Raw genomic sequence first — 20,548 nt, forward strand, 5'->3', positions numbered from 1 at the left:
TGAGCTTTCATGTGCTATGTTCATTTTTATAATTTAAAAAATCTAATTATAGCACTACATAAATGAAATACTATGCCGAAACTTAACATATAGAGGAGTTTGTTGCTAAAATAAGTCCTAAAAGAAAATTTAAAACAGTTGAGTTTGATGTTACATTATCAACAAGCTTGCTAGAGACAAAAAATGTCAAAAATTAGGAAAATGAGTCAACAATTAATAATCAAGAAAAGATTCTTTCTCATTTCAGGTATAAAATTTTGCTAGCTTATCCATTTGGGTAAAAAGTTCCTTGATTCAAACTCCTAACATATTAAAAAGAAAAGTCAATGCCTTATTGGGAATTTTCTGTCTCCTGAATATATGTCTAGGGCTAGTGCCAACTGTGAAATTCTAAACCAAAGTAGTGCTTATAAGCCAGAGTGCTTGAATTTATTTTCATTTATTTTAATGATGGTTGTTTTTTAGTTATATAGGATATTTTAAAAAGAAATAATACTAATATATTTCAGATATTTCAATGCTGTATTTCAATGAAATTATTCTTGCCATTTTAACTATGATATTTAAATCAACAATACTGATAAATATTTTAAAAATCTAAAATTTCCCAGTGTTAAAAAAAAATCCAATCAATTTTGGAGGAGAAAAAGAGAACTATCTACCAAAATGTCTGCTTAAATGAAAGCTCAACAGTATAACTCATCTTTATTAAATACTGAATAGTACATTCAAATAAAGCTAAAGCTGTGACATAAAGCCAGGAAATTCAAAGCTGAGATAACACTCCATCTTTAATGCACACTATTGGGGAAAAAATAAATAAAACAACATTAGTTAAAAGGGGGAGTGTCAGCCTTAAAATATTGAACTCCTAGGTTCTTGTCAGCATATAACATACTTAACATTATTTAAAATGAGTTTCTATGTGTCTGATGTCTTCTCTTTAAAAAGAAAACTATGAAAAAGAACCTTTTCTAATACTGCTATGACTGAATTGCTTCTCTATAAATATTTATTTATGTTATAGTGGTATAATATAACAAATAAACATATGGTTACAGTTTATTATGTGGTATAAATGTTTGAATATTAAAATGAATATTTTGACATGAGATGATAAATATACATTTTACAATTCTGGGGATTTCATAATTGGTGGGGACACCTGGACCCCTACCATGAGTCTGTTGCTATTACTTTAACTAGAAAAGAGAAGTAGTATGTCTTTCTAGGGGATTACACCTTTTTTTCTTTTTAAAGTGAGGTTATAATGCTTTCAGAACAAATTTCTTTTCCTTCAATCTTCTTCTTTTTCTTTGGTCCTCTCTCTACCAAAATCTTTTCCACAGGAACTAGTAATTTGTTTAATTTTGATTCTCATTTTACATTGTTTTTTATGACTATGTACTATAAACATATTTTTATCTCTTTATATATTGGGTCTTTTGCAAAAACTTAGATATTGAACTATATCCCATACATCATGACCTGGACCTATATACCACAACAATTAGATTGCAACTATATAGAAATATATTGAACATTTATTAATATGTATAGCTTTCTCATAGTGTTATCATTAATCTACTTACATATCTGTAGGTATACCAAGTATATTCATGAATAAATGACTTATTTACTTAGGGTCTCTAAAGTCCTGATAAAATTTCAGTATACTAAGCTTTTATAAAATAATTCTTAACAAAGAACTAGAATTGTTTTGAAATGTGGTTTCTGAAAACAGAACGTAAGGGTTAAGAAGGACCCATCATCTGTCATTACAATCCATCTGGTACATACATGGGTGTTAAATATTCTTATGAATCTTTTGGGCAGGGAGATAGTATGTTTGGATCACAAAAATGTAAATCTCAGTAACACTTGGTATTTATGTAGCATTTTTATTTCATAGACCATCATATTAACTCATTATCTCTCACAATTCTCTCCTGAGTTTATAAGGATCTTTAGCCCAAATATTCCATTTAATCTAAAAGAGTCAAACTGAAGTATCTAGTAGAAAGAATGATGCATCAAGGATAGGAAATGTGGCATCTAGTCCTGGTTCTGCCATTCACTAGTATTTTTATTTGGCCAAATCTCTTAAGTTCACTGGGCCTTGGTTTCCTCCTCTATAAAGTAAAGTAATTGAGCTAGAAGATAAGTACTGGTTTCAATCTTTTATGGTCTATAAAGGTTCAGATCTATTAGAGGTAGCAATGACATGCTGAATAGAAAGCTGACCTCAGATTAAGGAAAATGTTCATTCAACTCCTTCTTTTGACACAAGACTAGTTGAATGGTCCAGGCAACTCTCTAAGATTGTATATTGAAGAGCAAATAAAAATAATTATGTTGTGCCTTTGATGGAGACAATCACAAATAAGATCTCTTCTTCATTCTCTTCTAATCTCTCCTCCCTATCTGTCCATAGGTTCAGGACACTAAAAGGATGGGGGGAAAAATCCTTCCATAGCATAGACTCCATTTTCTCTAGACTTTAGTACTTTTTTTTTTTTTTGGTATTCTTCAGGAGTTAGTGCCTAACTTTTTAGCTTCTTGCTCCTAGAATAACAATTCATTTCTAGGTCCAAAGTCATCTTTATAATTTGCTAGGACTTCCTAAAAATTGTGCTTCATTGATTTATTTTTAGGGAACCCATACAGGGACACTTCTACATAAAAAAGAAATACAAGAAGAAAATTTTAATGGAGGAAAAATGAAATTATGGCCTATACTAGCAATATTATTTGTATACTTCATGCTTAATGCTGGTCAATGTGGAAAAGATTGGTGAAAATTCCATGGGTCAGTTAAAAACTTTTTTATGAGTTAATTGATTAAAAAAAAAAAAAACTCAAACTATTCTTTAAGTCTTTAGGTCCATTTTATACAGATAATGTCATATAATAATAGAGTTAAAAGAAACCTCAGAGGTTGTCCAATTCAATGAACAATAATCTTTTACAACATCCTCAATGACAGATCATCCAGAGTTTGCTTGAAGAATTCAAATAAAAAGGGACCCTTGGTTTACCAAAGCAACTTATTACAAATTTCAATAGCTCTAATTAGTAGGATGTTTTCTTTACATTGATCCAAAATCAATATCTCTTCAATTCTCCACATTATTGTTAGTTTTTTTCTCTCAAACCAAAAAGAATAAGCATAACTTCTCTGTAAATATTTATAGATTACCATGTTTAGGCAGCAGTGTAGGGGATACGAGTAATAGACTTGAAGTCAGGAAGATTTCATTTGTCATAATACTAGCTGGTGATTATAAGTAAGGGATTTAACTCATTTCAACCTCAATTTCTTCATCTGTGAAAGAAGATAATGATATTCCTAATATCTACACCATAGGGTGTTGATTAGAATGATATAATGTATGTAAAGTACTTTACTAACATTAAAAATATATAAATATTAATGATTACTATCAGATAATACCCCACCAGATGAGTATATTAAAATGAGATAATACCCATAGTATATCTCACGGGATTGTTGATTTGAATGAAATAATATTGGTAAGGTACTTAGCATAGTGTCTGAAACATAGTAGGTATTATACAAATGTTAGCTATCATTATTCTTTTCTTTTTCCTCAAAGAACATATGTAAATTCCTTCAACTGATCTTCAAATGACATTTTTTAGGAACAGTATAACTTGTGAATATTTTTCCTAAAATGTGGTCCCTTAATATACCACCAGGATAGAGGATAGAGAGATACTATTTCCCTCTGTGTTATGAACAAAGTGGAATTTGTGCTATAATCTCATGAATTTGTGCTATACTTGGACAATTCACTTTGAACTTAAAAGTATCATCTTTTCTTGAACTCACTGCTCCTTAGCATCCGTATTTTATATTTGTAAAGTTGAATTTGTTGAGTCTAACGATAAGGTTTCATGTTAATCCTAAATTTCATTTGATTAGCTTGTCCAGTATCCCAGCCTTTGAACAGTTTCTTGGAACCTTTATCCTGTCATCTAAAATGTTGTCTATCCCTCATAAACATGCACTCTATTTTTTCAAATAAGTCATTAATAAAAATGTTCAACAACAAAGGTAATATTGGTCAAGGATGAGTCACTGGCACACTCTACCAAGGTCAATAATAAGTCATTAACATATGCCTCAAACTCAATTATTCAACCAGTTCTGAATTCAACTTGATATTATTATTTATTCTCATGTCTATATTGTGCACAAGGCTTTAAGTGACTTTATTAAATGTTTTATTAAATAAAACAAATCTCATAACATTTCATTGCTCTGTCTATATAGAGACACTGTCAAAAAAGGATATGAAATTAGTCTAGTCTGATCTGCTTTTAAATGCTTACCAACCCATCTTTAAGAACATATTCTAGAATATCAAGCTCCCTGGGTTAAAATTTGCTGACTCTCCTGTCTTCCCTGTTTTGAAATCTGAATTTGAAGAAATATTTTGAAAAACATTTTCCCTTCTCTAGTCCCATCACACCTCTTCCATTCTCTATGATTTTTCAAAGATCACTGACAATAGTTTAGTAATTACATATGCCAGCTTTTTCAGGACTCTGGAATGTATTTTCTCTGAGTCTGATAATGTAAACTCATCAAGAGCAGCTGAATGCTCTCATTATCTTCTTATTTATTGTGGGTGACAATCCTTTGTTAACCATTTTTGTTCCATTTCCAGTTAATGATGCTTCTCTTTGTCAGATAAATACCTCATTACTTCAAGAATATGTAATTTCATCTCTTGAAGCAGATAGCAACCCTTCTATAGTAACATAAAATCTTTAAGAGTTGCTGTAGCCAAAGATTTCATTACATTGTTGCAAACCTATCCAAACTTAGGTAAAACAATCTTAAAGCCACTGGAAGTCCAATACATCACTAGGCCCATACTTGAAAGAGTTCCACGTTGACCAGACTTTCTAGAATTTGTGTAATCTAGAGTCATTTCCATGTTATGAGACATTAGAATTAGACTTTAGTGGATAACAGTAGAGAAAATAGTTTTAAAATCAAAGTTGAGTCATTCTGTTTTCTGTCATCCATTAACATTGCCCCATCTACCCTATCTTTTCTTTTATATTCCTCTCCCTTTTTAATTAAAGCCTTTTATTTTCAATATATATATATATATATATATATATATATATATACATGAATAATTTTCGACATTCACCCCTACAAAAACCTGTTTTCTAATTTTTTCCCCTCTCTTCCTTCATCCCCTCCCCTAGTCTGCAAGTGATCCAATATATGTTGAACATGTGCAATTCCTCTATACATATTTCTACCTTCCCCTCCCCCCCCTTTTTAAACAAATACAGCTTCAAAACCATTTTCTTTTTCTTTTGTCTGTAGCATTTGTTGCTAGCCTCTAATCATTATGAGCTATAGCATTAGAAGGCTGGCCAATAGGAAAGTAAAAGAGGTATCATTAGACTAAAATGGAAACAATATAGTAGACAGAGAATTCTTTCAGAATCTAAATCTTTTTATATAAGACTTTATTTTCTTTCACTATATTTAACACTATCATTTAAACATTGTTATAATCTCACTAGTTTAAAAAAACAAACAATTGTCAAACTCATATTTGTTTATGTGATTATATTTTTCAAAATAAATTTTGAATGTTTTAAAAAAAGAAAAATTTGAGATATACAAATACAAAACTGAAGATAAATTAGCACTGTATTCTAAGTGCCCATAGCCACATAATCAGAGCACTAAAAATGATTTAAAATATTATCTTCAACCTGATGACTTGAATGACATTTCTGGCCAAAGAAAATGAAATCTAGGTTGGATGTGAGGAGTTACTTTTGGAGATGGTGAGTTTGCCTTTATTGGAGGCATTCTAGCAAAAACTGTTTGACCCCTTCTCGGGTACATAGTAGAGGAAATGTTTTTTTTTTTTTTTTTTTTTAAAGTATGGTTTGGGCTAATTGACCACTGAGGTTCTTTCTTTTGCCTCTGTGATTCTGTAAACTATAAACTAAACACAAGAAAGTGTGGACAAAGTCTTGAATGCAATAAGCGAGTGCAATACCATGATAACAGTTTTATCTTCATTATCTTGAAAATCTACAACTGTTTTGGTAATGACAAAGAAAATAATGCTAGAGTCTGCCATGTCTATCTTTATCACAGTAGTACACAGTCAATAGAAACTAAGAGTATTGCCAAATAGTAAACAAGCACAATTGCTCCAGGTTTCTTTCAGGCAAAATCAACTTCTATGGCTGCTGGTTTTTAGAAACATCTCCAGATTCTCATTTGTAGGGTCATGCAGGTACTTATCATTATTCTTTCCTAGGGGCAAAGAGGCCCAGAAGTGCATTTTCAGTGCCTCTCAGCTGACTGATTTCATATTTGGAAAAGATTTGTTTCTGTATGTCAAGACAAATAAAATGATCTATTGAAAGTGATCGGGCTCTTGTGTCCAAAGAAACTCTTCCCTTAGAGACTTCTATAAATCTTAAGTAAATCTCTATATTTAAATCAATATTTAAGTCATTTCATAGATGACTGACATTTTTGGAGTAGATCAATTGAACGAAAAAGATTTCTGAGATTTTCTCATAAGACAGCAAATGTCATACTCTGAGTTGGGAAGAGCCATTTCTTATAGAGGTAATTAGGTTGACTGAAGATGACATATTCCAAATAATAAAATGGGGAAAAGGGTTGAACCTTTACTTCATAAACTATGTGCAAACTCCCTTTACAGATGCATGAATACAAAAACTCTATTTTATTACATGTATTCATCTAAAGCATTTAAAAAAAATCTTCGCAAGTCAGTATAATGACAGTTGATAAATGCTCTGAGAATTCTAATATATAGATGTAGAAAACAGATGCTGTATAAAAGGAATAGAAATAGAGAAAAATAAGATAGAAGTATCAGTTCTTGTGTTAAGCATTATCATGGAGAAAAACCATTCCTATATATAATCACCCAGACTGGTCCCTCCCCCTTAATTACTGCCTACTTAGCTAAAGAAATAACTATAAGTCACTGGCACTTGCTAATTACATAAAGCAATGTATCTTTCTATAGTGCTATCTCTATAAAAGCTAGATGCTTTCAGAGCACTATTACCATCACATAAAATTGCTACTAACTTGATTTTTTCCTCCCCTCTCTCTGATATCATTTTGTCCTCAAGGAGGCAAAATTTGGGCATCCTTCCTTTCACTTTCTTGAGAGCATGGATTTACAAATGGAAAGGAGGAATTTAGAGGCAATCTAATTCAATTTTCTCATTTTACAGATCAGGAAAACAAGTCTGAGAGTATGTATTGAGAATTGGGACTTGAATCCATGTTCTTTAACTAAAAGAGCTAGGCTTTTTTCTGACTAATTCATGGTATAGGTAGAAATGGATCCTTATGTGAAAATTTCAGAAAGATCCTTGTGATTAAGTGTAAAATTATTATTAAATTAAAATTAAATATAAAGTATTTATGCTATTATATTATATATAATAAATATAAAATTAGAATAAAAATTAAAATTGTTAAATATAAAATAAACTGATTTTTCTTTTTACCCCATTGACATCTCCATATCCATTCTGAAATACACTGCAGGAGTCATATAAGGGGAAAAAAAAAAACTGGATTAAATAACAAGGTCTGTCTCTCTTGATCTGATTATGGATTGCTTTCTATTGCCTTTAGCACTTTCCTCATGAAATCAGAGCTAACTCATAAGAGAGTAAATAATCTTTAATAATTAGCAAATTTTTGTAAGTTGAGAGGTTTAGTTGAAATGCATATTGCATGGAAATGAAATATTTTATGGCATTTTAGGAGTTTTGGATGACATTTTGTAAATATTCATTGTTGAATCAACAAAAATATTCAGATACTCTTGCTACAAACATTATTTATTTTTGGATTGGAATCTTGGTGCCCTGTAATGTTCGGGTTAGCTTTCTGGAAGTCCTTTGGACAGGGCTTGGACTCAGCAGGATAAATACCATGAGAATGGTCAGGAATAGAGTCTAGAGTCTTTATTCTGTCTCAGTCTTGATATTAGTGGTAGAGTGTAGGAGGCAGAAGAGGCACCAGGAGGATGGTCAAATATAGAATGTCTTTTTTCCAGTCCTTCTCAGCCTTTAAATACATTGATATATTACATCATTACAGCACACTATGTATATGTGAACTAGAGAACCATTACACCACCACACTAAGTACTAAGAATATGTATACTAAAGAACCATCATCTCATCAATTTCACTGAATTAACACCTTGTTGTAAGTATTCCTTGTTTAAAGTATACTGCTCTAGTGTTCCGGCCCTCTACAATGCCCCTTCAAAATTTAGGATTCTACTTACTATTGGACAATAGCCGTGTTTCTATAGTTAGTGACATGACATTCAGAAAATGTGGGTATTGGAAAATTTTAATAAACAATAAATAATGATAATAGCCAGCATTTATATATTGCTTTAAAGTTTGCAAAGTGAGTTACATATGTTGCTTTACTGGATCCTCTCAATCCTGGAAAGTGGGTGCTGTTATTATCCCCATTTTATAGATGGAGAAATTGAGACTGAGAGTTACTATCACATAGCTAGTAAGTACCCAAGGAAAGATCTGAATCCAAGTTCTCCTGAATCAAAGTCCTGCACTTTTTGTCCTGTACCACTGAGTTACCATATGTTATTTGATTATTGTTTTTCAATTGATTTTAATTGTGTCTGACTCTTTGTAATCCCATTTTGGAGTTTTTTTTTGATACTAGATACTAGAGTGGTTTGCCATTTCCTTCTCTGGTTCATTTTACATTTGAGGAAATTGAAGCAAAAAGGGTTAAGTGACCAGCTCAGGGTCACAGTGCTTGAGGCTAGATTTGAATTCAGAAAGATGAGTCTTCCTGTTTTCAGAACCAGCACTTTATTCACTGTGCCACATAGCTGTCCCAAACCACACAAAGCCACAGTCTCACAAGGTCTCACTGTTTTTCTCTTATGGTTTACATTCTGGACAGTCCCACTGATACGCTATCAGGCTGAGGAAAGGTCAGTGACAAGAGACTTCTTTATAAGGCTTAATCATAAGAGTTATAGATCTAGACTATTACTTCCTCCTGATTTGGTCTTTTCTCTTTTTTATTAATAGTACGATGGCAAGGGTCTGTTCAAATATAGTATATACGGTATTTAAAGAGCACATCTTGATTATCGAAGCACTAACTAAACTTTAGCTATGAAAATCATCCTAAACATCCCAATTCAAGATCTGAAAAAATAGATCTTATTTTGAAAGGAATCAATCTGTAGGGAAGAATTTTAAAAATAACTGAAAATATAATGCTTCCAAAATCACTATATTTTTTCACACTACAGGTGATCATTGCCTCCCAAAAGAATCATGATTACCATCAGTAATATGTAAAAAGTTAATGATGTTTACAGGCTGTTGGCTTTTTAAAAAATCTTTTCAAAAATTAGCCTTGATATTGAACTAGTATTCTTTTCACATTATATATTTAAAATCTTCAAATAATAAAAAGATTTATTAAAATATTTAAATGAATCAAAATTCATTAGTCTGGCTACTCTATTACATCAATGCTTACTAGCATCATTCAAAGACTTAGCTCTTAATTTAAGAAGTAGTGTGTTGTAGTGGACAGTGCACTAAACTTAGAGTTAAGAAGATTGGCTTATCACTTTCAAACACATTAGCTGGAAAAGCCATTTGCCCTCTACAGGCCTCAGTGTCCCCATTTGTAAAATGGAGGTCATAATAATTTATAGTTGCTAAGATTTGTGAAGATCCTCATTTCTGGGAATCAAACTTAGAGGTACTATATAAAAATGTGCTATAATTATTGATATTATTACTACTACTAGTTTTTTATTACTATTTATGAATTATCATGGCAAAAAAAATTCATCATTATGTGGCAAAATTTTTGGCGAAATTTTTGAACTTGACTAAGCCAGTCTTTGGTATACTGACACAGTTCATTTTTAGACCTATACTCAAAGCCTTTTTTGCTTGGGAGGATTCAATAGAGCTTAGTATCTTCTATCAGGGCTTTTGACAAACAAGAGTCACCTTCAGATCATGATAAGACATCAGAGTAGGACAGTAGAAGAGTGAAGATAAAAAGAGGTTAATTATAGTTTCCTAAAGTTTAAATGCAGTTATAGAACTAATGCCACCTAATGGCTAACTTTTGGTTAAAACACCTTCAAACAGAAATATTTTTGTAGCTCTTCAGATCTCAGACTGTTCCATCATATTTTAGAGAAGGTAACATCCTATTATTCTTAATCATTTTTGAATATCAGTTTCACTCTTGTAAAACACAAGTTTTGCATTAGATGATCACTAAAGTTCATTTCAGATTTAAAATTCAGTGTATAATGTTTTTCTTTATGGCTTCTTAATAATGTTAAAGCTGCTAAGTGACTTGCCGAAAATTCCATAGCCAATTATTAACTTTGTTGAGATGGCCCTGTCCATTTGTTGGAAGGGGTGAAAATATGTTTTTATTTCAATATGTCTGAATTATTTGATATTAGGATTGGGGTGTCCTGATTAATTAAGAGATTATGATACATTGAAGACTGAAGGGGGCACCAGTGTCCTAATCCCCATGTTTGTCAGTTTTTTTTTTTTTAAAGGTGAATACATTCCTATACACAAATGCATCTGTATGTGTGTATGCATTTAACTAGACTTGGTATATTACTCCCAGTGTAGTGGACTTCCAGTGAAGAAATTTCCTATGCTAATGTAGATTTGAAATTCTCTTGCAATTTGGACAGTTGCTTGGATTCAGTGGCACATCAAGCATCAAACAGCCAGTGTATGCCCAGATCTTTCTGGAGCTTGTTGTTTCTATACTAAGCCAGGTTAGCATCTTTCTAAATACTTTTTTTTAAAGCAATGATTCTATGATTTTTATATCCTTGGAAGAAAGTCTTATAAGTTCTTTTGAGGAGAACAGCATTATAAATTCTACTACTTTAGAAGGCCTTCAGCCTTTCACTGAAATCCTACTCTGAAATCTCATCTTAGCATGGGGGTTCTTGGGATCTGTAGTAATGGAGCATATGTAAGGGCAGGCTTTACCAAGATGGAAAGACTTTTTTTTTTTTTTTGTTGCCCAGAGGATTATTCTAGCTAAATTTGGAGAGTAACTGTAGTAACTCTAACATCATCTACTAAGATGTGTGTGAGAGGGAAGGGTATAATTCTTATCAATAGGAATTCCCAGGGAGGGGGTCAAAGATCCTTGGAATACTGAAGAGTTCAGTCAAATATAATGTAGGAAATATCTTCCTAAATTTTTGTTAAAGATACTGTGTGATGCATTTAATTTGGAACTAATTAAACCAGATGGATGTAATGTCACAAAGCTTTTAGAAATTGAGGTCTCAGTTTTTCAAAGATAAAATGTCAGAAGAGATATGAGTCTTCAGAAAATGTTTAATAGCCAGAAGATTGGAGAAAATCATTATAGTACCAAGAACATCAGCATGAAGGGTAGAGAGGATAGTGGAAGGAAGAAAATAGAGAAAGTTTCAGGCAGATTGAAAAGAAGGGTGGAAGAAGAAATTCAAGAATTAATATAGTCAGGAGTAGAGAGATAAGTATTAAATTAAAAATAAATGCTATGTTGCACACACTGTGCTAAGCATTATTTAAACGAGAATCCACAACCTTGAATTAAAAAAAAATAATTTTAAGATAAAAGTCCTACTCTCTCTGCGTCACTCTGGTCACATTCTGGATTTATCCTAGAATGGAAGACTCCTAAGAAGCAAGGTAATAGCAGAATCAATTAAGTAATTCAGGTTTCCTCAAGGTAGGTCAATGAGTCATGTTGATTCCACTGTCCCCTCCCCATGGGTTCTCTCTTAGTCAAAAGCTGGTGTGTGTGCTACCTTTTCTATCCCAGTCATCTTGAGCACACTGTAAGTACTTCATAATTGCTTGGTGAATTGAATTGGTAAAGATAAAAATCAATTTAATTGGAACTCCTGAAGAATTTAATTTATTGGTGACTCCTCAGATGTGGGAGAAAAAGCTAGGACAAAGTTTAAAATGAAACAAAGACTGAGGAAACAGATTAGAGGAGAAGAGCAAATTAACAACCATCAGGGAGCAATATCTTTGAAGGAATAAAACATAATTGTAACTCTACACATTAACCTTTTAAAAGATTATAGAATTTTACTTGCAAATAGGATTCAGGAACAAAAACAGATTCACAGCAATTTTTCTCATATGAGAACATTTTGTAGCATCTTGTCTAAATTACCAATGACTGTGACTTTAACAAAAGAAGATAAATAGATCATCTTCAATAATCATGAGAGCCAAGTGTAGTCTTCTCCCTTCTTGCTGATCACTTTGAAGCTACTTTTCCTGTCTAGCCCATTCCCTTAGTGGTAATTATCAGTACTGCTTTCTGTCACGTCACAAAGTCTGTTGAAATATCTAATACTCAGAATGTTGATTTATGGACATGGAGAGTAGACTATTTACAAAGGGGAAGACATTTATCTCATTAATTTTCTTTTTTATGCAAAAATTGGGTTTGTCAATCAAAATATTGTATTTGCTATTTCAATAATCTCATTATTTTAGCTGGTGCAAGATACAGAAATTTTCAGTTTTTTTCCTTGTTATTTAGAGGGTGGGCATTTAAAGAATCAAGGAAAAATATTATCACCCTTATTCTTCCTTCTTAGAGCTGACTCCTGAGTTCCCTGCATTACTTGCTATATGGTTTGTCTGTTTACAGGATTATTAGGCACTGAAAATTAAATAGGATATGGAAAATATACTCAGTAGAGTCAGAAAAGCCTTATTCTTATGTCACCTCAGAAAAGAGGCTTAATCTTTTCTTTTATGTTAATTAGTAGTAATTTTTTAAAATTAGAATTTTCTGCAATATTTAACATTTGTAATGCCATGCATAGTTAATTCCATTTGTTTATTTTTGTTTTTTTCTAGTAGTTTTTGAAATTTTCTCCAGTTCATTTATATTACATCTCAAGTTGTGAGTTTCAGTCAGATTTGCAATCAGCGTTTCAGTCAGAAGGCTTTAAAAATCTTGCTGATATAATCATACTCATCAACCATCAATATTTATATAACATTATATGGCAGGTACTGTGCTAAGGGCTTTACAAGTATTATCTTATTTGATATTCATAACAACCCTGCAAGATGGATGCTATTTTTTTTTTCATTTTACAGGTGGGAAAAGAGGCAAATTGAAATTAAGTAGCTTGCCCAAGATCACATAGCTAATATGTTTGAAGTCAGATTCAAACTCAGATTTTCCTGATTCTCAGTCCACTGCACTATCTGACTTCCTTTGACTCCAAGATCTCATATAAACTCTCAGTTAATAAGTTCATATTAAATAATATATTCTTAAATTCTTGTAGGGTCTGAATTTAGCCACATGGGATTTCATGTGATATGTCAAAAGAAGAATGAGAAAGTAAGGGGATGGAGAAAAGAAGAAAAGGAACATGAACTGAATATGTATCAGAGAAAGAGACAGACAGTAACTTGGATGAGAGACATGGAGAGTTGTGAAAGAGAGGAGGAAAATAAACAAGGGAAGGGATCAAATGACCTCAAACTATGTGAGCTGGATTCCCATTTTGTCAGAGCTCAGCAGTTGAAGATCTAACATAAAGCCATATCATTAGCTTCAGCAATTTTACTCATCCTAGATATCCACACCTGTCAGTATCTGCACCTGTTGTCTAAATTGGCAAGGGCAAAAGACAGGAGCCAATCTAAATTGAGAGTTCTGTAGCATGGCCATAGATGGGCTTTTCTGTTACATCTCTATAGACTAGAGTTGTGGCTTGTTGTCTGCTATTTTTGGTTGTCATATTCTCAATAATTTTAGCTCTCAACAGGGAAAAAAACCTTTATATTGTAAATCTCATTTTCACATATCAATTCTCTTACCTCTTTGTAGTTCAGTGTGCTTTAAAATTTGTTGTCTTGCACATTTTTAGCTTTTCTTTTCATGCAACAACCTCTTCTGTTCTATACTACTTACTTTTATGACTAATATTTTATCCTACTGTAGTACACAGAGAACAATATGAATTTCCTCTATTGCAAAACATTTTTGTAATAACTAAATGTACACATTAAACTGAGATTTCTTTGTAGAGTTGCAAAATAATATTGTAACAGAATTCAAACTTGGCAGGGGATTGTTAGAACTTCCTGTATATATATTAGCATATCCAGGCTGACAGACTTAGTCCATGATGCTAGACTCTGGAATAGCTCCAGTGGGGATTTCTCTAGGTCACCACCTAGGGTGGTAAATTAGTTGGATTTGGGAGATCCATAAGGTTTAAACTGAGCCTTCCCTAATTTAAAGATACCTGAAATGATCTATCTGTAGGGCAAACCTAACTCCAGTACTCTAATTTTTGTTCAACTGTGACCACCATTATAAAAAAGTTTTTCTTTATTTTAATAATATTTCATTATTCTGAATTGAAAAATAAAACTACAGGTATCATACCATAGGGGCTTACCAAATATCTTAAATGATAATAAAAAGAATGATTTCAATTCGATGGAATCAATATAATTGAAAAGTTGTAATTAATTTATATTATTGTTTGTAAACAATGATTTTTAAAACATCATTATATAATAAAAACTTTTGAATATTTTCAAAGTTGTAAATATTTTATTAAAACATATATTTGGTGATTTCTCTCTCTCTTGCATATATATATATATATATATATATAGATAGATAGATAGATAGATATAGTTCAAGTCTTTGTTGAAAACAGAGAGAACAAACTAAAATTAGCTTTGTAATCCACAGTGATGTTTATGTTTTTCCCTTTTCTTTATAAAGGAATATAAATCCATTAGAAGGATAAATAATGACTGAATATATATATATATATATATATATATATATAAAAGTTGTATTCATTGAAAATTTTTTTAAAGTACAAAAAAGACAATAAGAAACAATATATTGCAACTGACATGTCCTCATAATCACTTTAGATATGTGTAAACTTTTTATACTGATTCTCCTTCTATCCCAAATATTAATACTTTCTCCCTCCTAAAAATGCCTTGTATTTACTTATTTGTGTTTGTATTATATCCTAGCCCCTCACTCAATAAAATGTAAGATCACTGAAGGCAGGGCTACTTTAGTTTTTGTCTTTTTTATTTACAGAGCCCAGCACAAAACCTTGCATGAATGTAATAAATATTTATTGAGTTGAACTGGATTCAGCTGAATTCATTATGAAATATGGAGCTACTTAAGAAAATAAATTTTATAACTCAACAGGGTGCTTTTTACTCCTCTTTTTCTCCCAATACCATATTGGCTCTGCCTTTCTCTTTCATACTTAGCACACCAACTGTAAATATTTTCATTCAACTCTAAAAGAAAATTAAAGTGTTCTTGATTTTATGTTTGCTATAAAATAAAATCCTCCATGGGGATGACTCTAGATTCTTAAAGGTAATGCCAAAGGTACTATTCAAACTCTGGCATGTCCCACCAACCTGGAAAGGCCTTGAGTATGGGTTTGGCAATGTACCGTGCCCCTATTGTCCAAAAACCAGCCTAAAAATTCACCACCCAATAGCCAATTTTTTTTTTTCCAGATGGGGAACCACATTACCAGAAAATTGGTTATTGAGTGGTGGAGTTTTTTGACCATAGGAAGTCATGAAGACTATGAGAGTTTAGGTTGTTTTTGTGGAGGGAGATCTAAAACCAAATGAAATCATAGATTGATAGAAGTCTTACAAATAAAACAAAGCACTTTGGATCTACAAATATAGACTCATATGAACTAAGACCAATTAAGAAGCACAAAGAAATACATTCAGGTTTTTCTAGAACCTAAAGATATTCAAAAGATATTAGCTGCACTATTCAGTTTTGTACATTTAACTGAAGTAGGCCTGAGAAGAATTTTATCTGTTTTCTAGCTTGTTTACCTACAGACACATATAGCTTTTAACTCTTCTATTTTGATGAGTTATTTTTCCATGTTAATGAGGTGAAAAATTTTATGTACTTGGCATAGTAGACTGAACCTTGGACTTGGAGTCAGGAAGTCCTGACATTTATTTACCAGGACAAGTCACTTATCCTCTTCCTCCTCTCTAATGTAGGCTAACAACTATAGTATTTTGATGAATAATCTTTTGTGCTTGAAAATAATAATTTACCATTTTCTTTCAATTTATACCATGATGGAATGATGCACCTTTAAACAATAAACTCTGTCTGACCAACGAAAGTGATGTTCAGAGCTGATGAAATTATCCAGATATTAGATGAAATGGCTCAATACTTAGTAAAAGAAAGTTTTATATCTTGGGGTTATTTTTGGCTTCCCATCTTAATCTGGTTCACCTGGTAACTGTGTGACTTTCAACTCAACTTTGGCTGGCTGTACTGATTTTGAATAAGAAGATTACATTTAAAATTTCATTTTCAAAATGGAAAATGTACATTTTAAGGGAAAAGGCATCATTCTACAATAGCCTATGTAATAGAAGAAAGGATTAATTGTCTTATTAATCATACTGCTATTAAATTAATAATTATTTAATAATTAAAACATTAATCATGTGCTATTAAATCATCCTTTAATCTTGAAACACTTAAAACTTTTTCTTAAAAACCTCAGTTTTTCTTCTTAATAAAATGGTTCTGACAATACCAAGACATTTTATAGTGTTAATGAAAGAACAAAATAAGTATGATAGAATATTTTGCAAATTTTTACCAATTTAAATGACAAGGATAACCTAGATAGGGAGATGCCATCTTCAATGGCATTTTCCCTAGGGAAGGGGGGGAAGGGAAAACTGCAGGAAATCTTCAAGAACCTCCAGTTTTGCATCTTGTCAGAAAGTTAGCACGACTAGCAAAAAGCATGCTGGAAAACGAGTTGTGGTCCTGACTCAGCAGAGAAAATGCCACCCACAGAGCTCCTGACACCACTGCCTGCAATAGTAGCCTAGTTCTCCAGTTTTCCTTGGAGTCTTTCCATATCCCCGCAAATAAATGGTTCCATTAGGTAGAAAGTGAAGTTAAAAAAAAAAAAAAAAACTACACCAAGTTGAATAACAGTTAGGAGATATTGAGTACTAGGACATGCTTTTTCAAATGAATTAAAACATATGTTTTGTTTAGACATAAAAAAATGAACCATATAATTTTTAAACTTTTAATAATTATATTAAACCACCACCTTGGGTACAAATCTTTCTTTTTATTAAAAATGTACATTAAGAGATGAAGGAAAATATTAATGTTAAAAGAGGATATATATGACTTCTGAAATTTTGCTTCTATTAGTTTATTTCTCCCTCTCCCAAAATAATATATATCTGAAATGAAGGTGTGGACAGGTAGATAAGGGCCACCTAAAATAAAATTCATCATTCCAATCTGTTTCATGAGTAAAGTAGCCAATGACAGAAGTATGATGGCAAGTAATACTGCCCTGACTTAGAAGACTGTACCCAGTGAGAGAATTAGTCCTAGGCTTCAGTTCCTCTCTTTGAAAATACATTTAGCATATTATAAATGCCTAGTAACTGCTTGTATATGGGTATATATGTATAAATAAATAAAAATAATATGTATGTATGTAAATATATATATGTATGTATGTGTCTGTATGTGTATAGGCTTAAATGAAGAGTGAGCTAGGAGTTTTGAAAGACTCATTCTTATTCTCTATCCATCTTTATCTTTTCTCTCATTGGGCCACTGTATTGCTTCTAATTTAAGTGACAGAGAAACATCCATATCTAAGTGTCATCTTTGACTTTTTTCTCTCCTTCATTTGCTTCCACACCTAAAAGTGTTTATGGATTAACTGACATTTGAATATATATGTATTTATATTTTATGTATGGATAGAGGCACAGTGAACTTATTCCTAATAAAAATGGGAATATGGTAGTTTTCATTCTTAATATATCTTTAAAATTGTCCACAGTCTATTAAATTCCTACAATACATTAGCTTTGAGAAAGGAAGATTTGGAACTACATGACAATGAGTATTTATTACTATTAATATTAAGGACTATTAGTAAGTATTTTAAAATGTGGAAGGGAGATTAGATTTATAGTACTTGCCTCTAAATAGCAGAACCATTAGATTACTTGTGGCTATGTTATTAAGGAAATTATTGTTCACTTATAAGTTGGTCCAGTTGTTCTGTAAAGTTCCTTCCATTTTTAAAGAACCTGTACCGTTCAAACTGTTATCTGTCATGGTTTAGATATTGTAGGTTTCATCCAAAAGCAGCTAGGTGAGATTAGGTGACTCATTGAACGGAGCTCTGGGCCTGGAGTCAGAAACATCTGAGTTCAAATGTGACCTCAAGAACTTACTAGCTGTATCACTCTGAGCAAGTCACTTGACCTCTATTTACCTAATCTACTAGAGAAGGAAATGGCAAACCACTTCAGTATCCTTACCAAGAAAACCCATACAGTGTCATGAAGAGTCTGACATGACTGAATGAATGAATAGCAACTTAGAAACTATCAAAATGTAGTATTGGTTTACCTAGTTTCTGAACTCTGTTTCTAAGAACCCATCTAAGTACCTGCTAGAAAGGAGCAAAGGCAAGATGCATCACTTAGATAATACATTGGAATCATGTCCAGGGGGATATAGTCATAGCTCTGTAATTACATCAAAGGATTGAAAAGACAGGAATAGTCTTAAAATTTTTTTCTAAAACTGGAAGCAATTTTGTGGGGTGTCCATGTGTGTTTGTATGTACGTTATAGTTGTAAATGATAAATAACTTGAGAATAGCAAACCACTTTCCAATATTGATGGATCTGCACGTGTCAGAGAGGCAGAGGACTGCAGTGGGTAGAGAGCTGGCTTCCAAGTCAGGAAGATTCAAGTTTTGATTCTCACATTCAGTGATTGTCAATAAGACAGAACTTCCAGGTACCAGAAAATCCTCTAGCTTGCTGTACAGCTATAGATCTATCTGGGCAAAGGAATATCCTCAAAGGAAGTTCTTTTACAACAAGAAATATTGGAAATATTTTAACAAACTTTTTTTTATGTTAAACAAAGCAATAGAAATTCAATAAATACCTTGCCTTGGCTATGTTAATCATTTTGATATCATGGAAGTCTCTTCCTTTTAATAAAACAGCTGATACTTAATAAGGTCTGCTCTTTCCATAGACATAATGGTTTCAGAGTGATGCCAGAGAAGAATTTCTAATCCTAAAGTTCACAAATGTGTGACAGTACTTTTCTATTTGATAAGTAATGTTTCTATATTTTTCCATATATATTTTGAGCTTCTTTATGGGTACCTGAATGGAATCTATATCTTTTTCTCACTGCCCTCCACACCATCACTATTATTTTCAAATATGGTTATACATGACTATCTTCTTTGCTCTCAAAAGGTAGGAAGCTTAAATTTGTGAGACAAAACAAAAATGAAGGCAGTGGATATCTTGATGAAAGTTGTATTGTGAATTATAGACAATGAACAAGATGTCAAATTGAAATGGGTACAAAGGAATACCACATCTGTAAAGTAGCAATGGAATATCTATTCCTCTTTTTATATTAAGAATTCAAAATCAAAGGCACATATTTTTGATAAGTGAACTTAATGATTGCTTATTCTTTGCAGAAACAAAGAATTTAGGATTTGGAAGGGATTTTAGAGGTCATTTAGCTCTCACTGTGTCAGAAGAATCCCCTCTATATTATGAAATGTGATCACTCAACCTTTGCTTGAATAAAGGGAACACAATGCTTCCTCATAGTGCAGCCCCTTCTACTTTTGGAAAGTTCCAATTTTTAGGAAGGTTTTCTTGACATCAAACCTAAATCTACTTCCTTAAAACATCCACCCAATCTTCCTGGTTTTGTCTTCTGGGGGTCAAGCTGCACAAGTATTCCCCTTCTTCCTGTTATATAGCTTTGTGATATAACAGGACATCTAATCCATTCATGTTTTTTTTTCCCCCCCTCAGTGAAGCTATGAGCTCCATGAGGATAGTGTTTTTTAAACCTTTTTTTAATCCTTTCTAGTCTTATCACAGTATTTTGTGTTTAGAAGATGCTTTACAAACATTGAGTAAAATAAATATGGGAAAATAATATTTAATATTTAAAGAAGACAAATTTTCAATCTAAATGTGAAAATATGTAAAAATTATGTTTTAAAGCAATTCATATCATAATATAGAACAAACATTTGTGGGTTAAATAAAATTGAGTGGAGTATAAGAACTATAGTGATATATTTACCAGTTTGTAACTAGTTATCATATTGCTTTGCTTAAGTATAATATACAGACATTAAGTTTTCTGGCATATTAAATCGAATAGTCTTTATTATTTTAATTTTTCTAATATATAAATCATAATCTAGACATTTAAAAACCTCCATGAATAGGAGGTAAATGGTAGACAAATCAATATGTTACATAATACATAAGGGATGGA

The 20,548-nt window shown here is 32.0% G+C and overlaps 1 protein-coding gene across 11 annotated transcripts in view; it reads right to left on the minus strand.

Moving 5' to 3' along the window:
- Positions 1-20,548, minus strand: part of MEF2C (myocyte enhancer factor 2C) — a 178,751-nt gene that overhangs the window by 51,334 nt on the left and 106,869 nt on the right. The gene's annotated exons all lie outside the window — the stretch shown is intronic.

The sequence above is a fragment of the Sarcophilus harrisii genome, chromosome 1 (genome assembly GCF_902635505.1).
Source record: "Sarcophilus harrisii chromosome 1, mSarHar1.11, whole genome shotgun sequence".
NCBI lineage: Eukaryota > Metazoa > Chordata > Mammalia > Dasyuromorphia > Dasyuridae > Sarcophilus > Sarcophilus harrisii.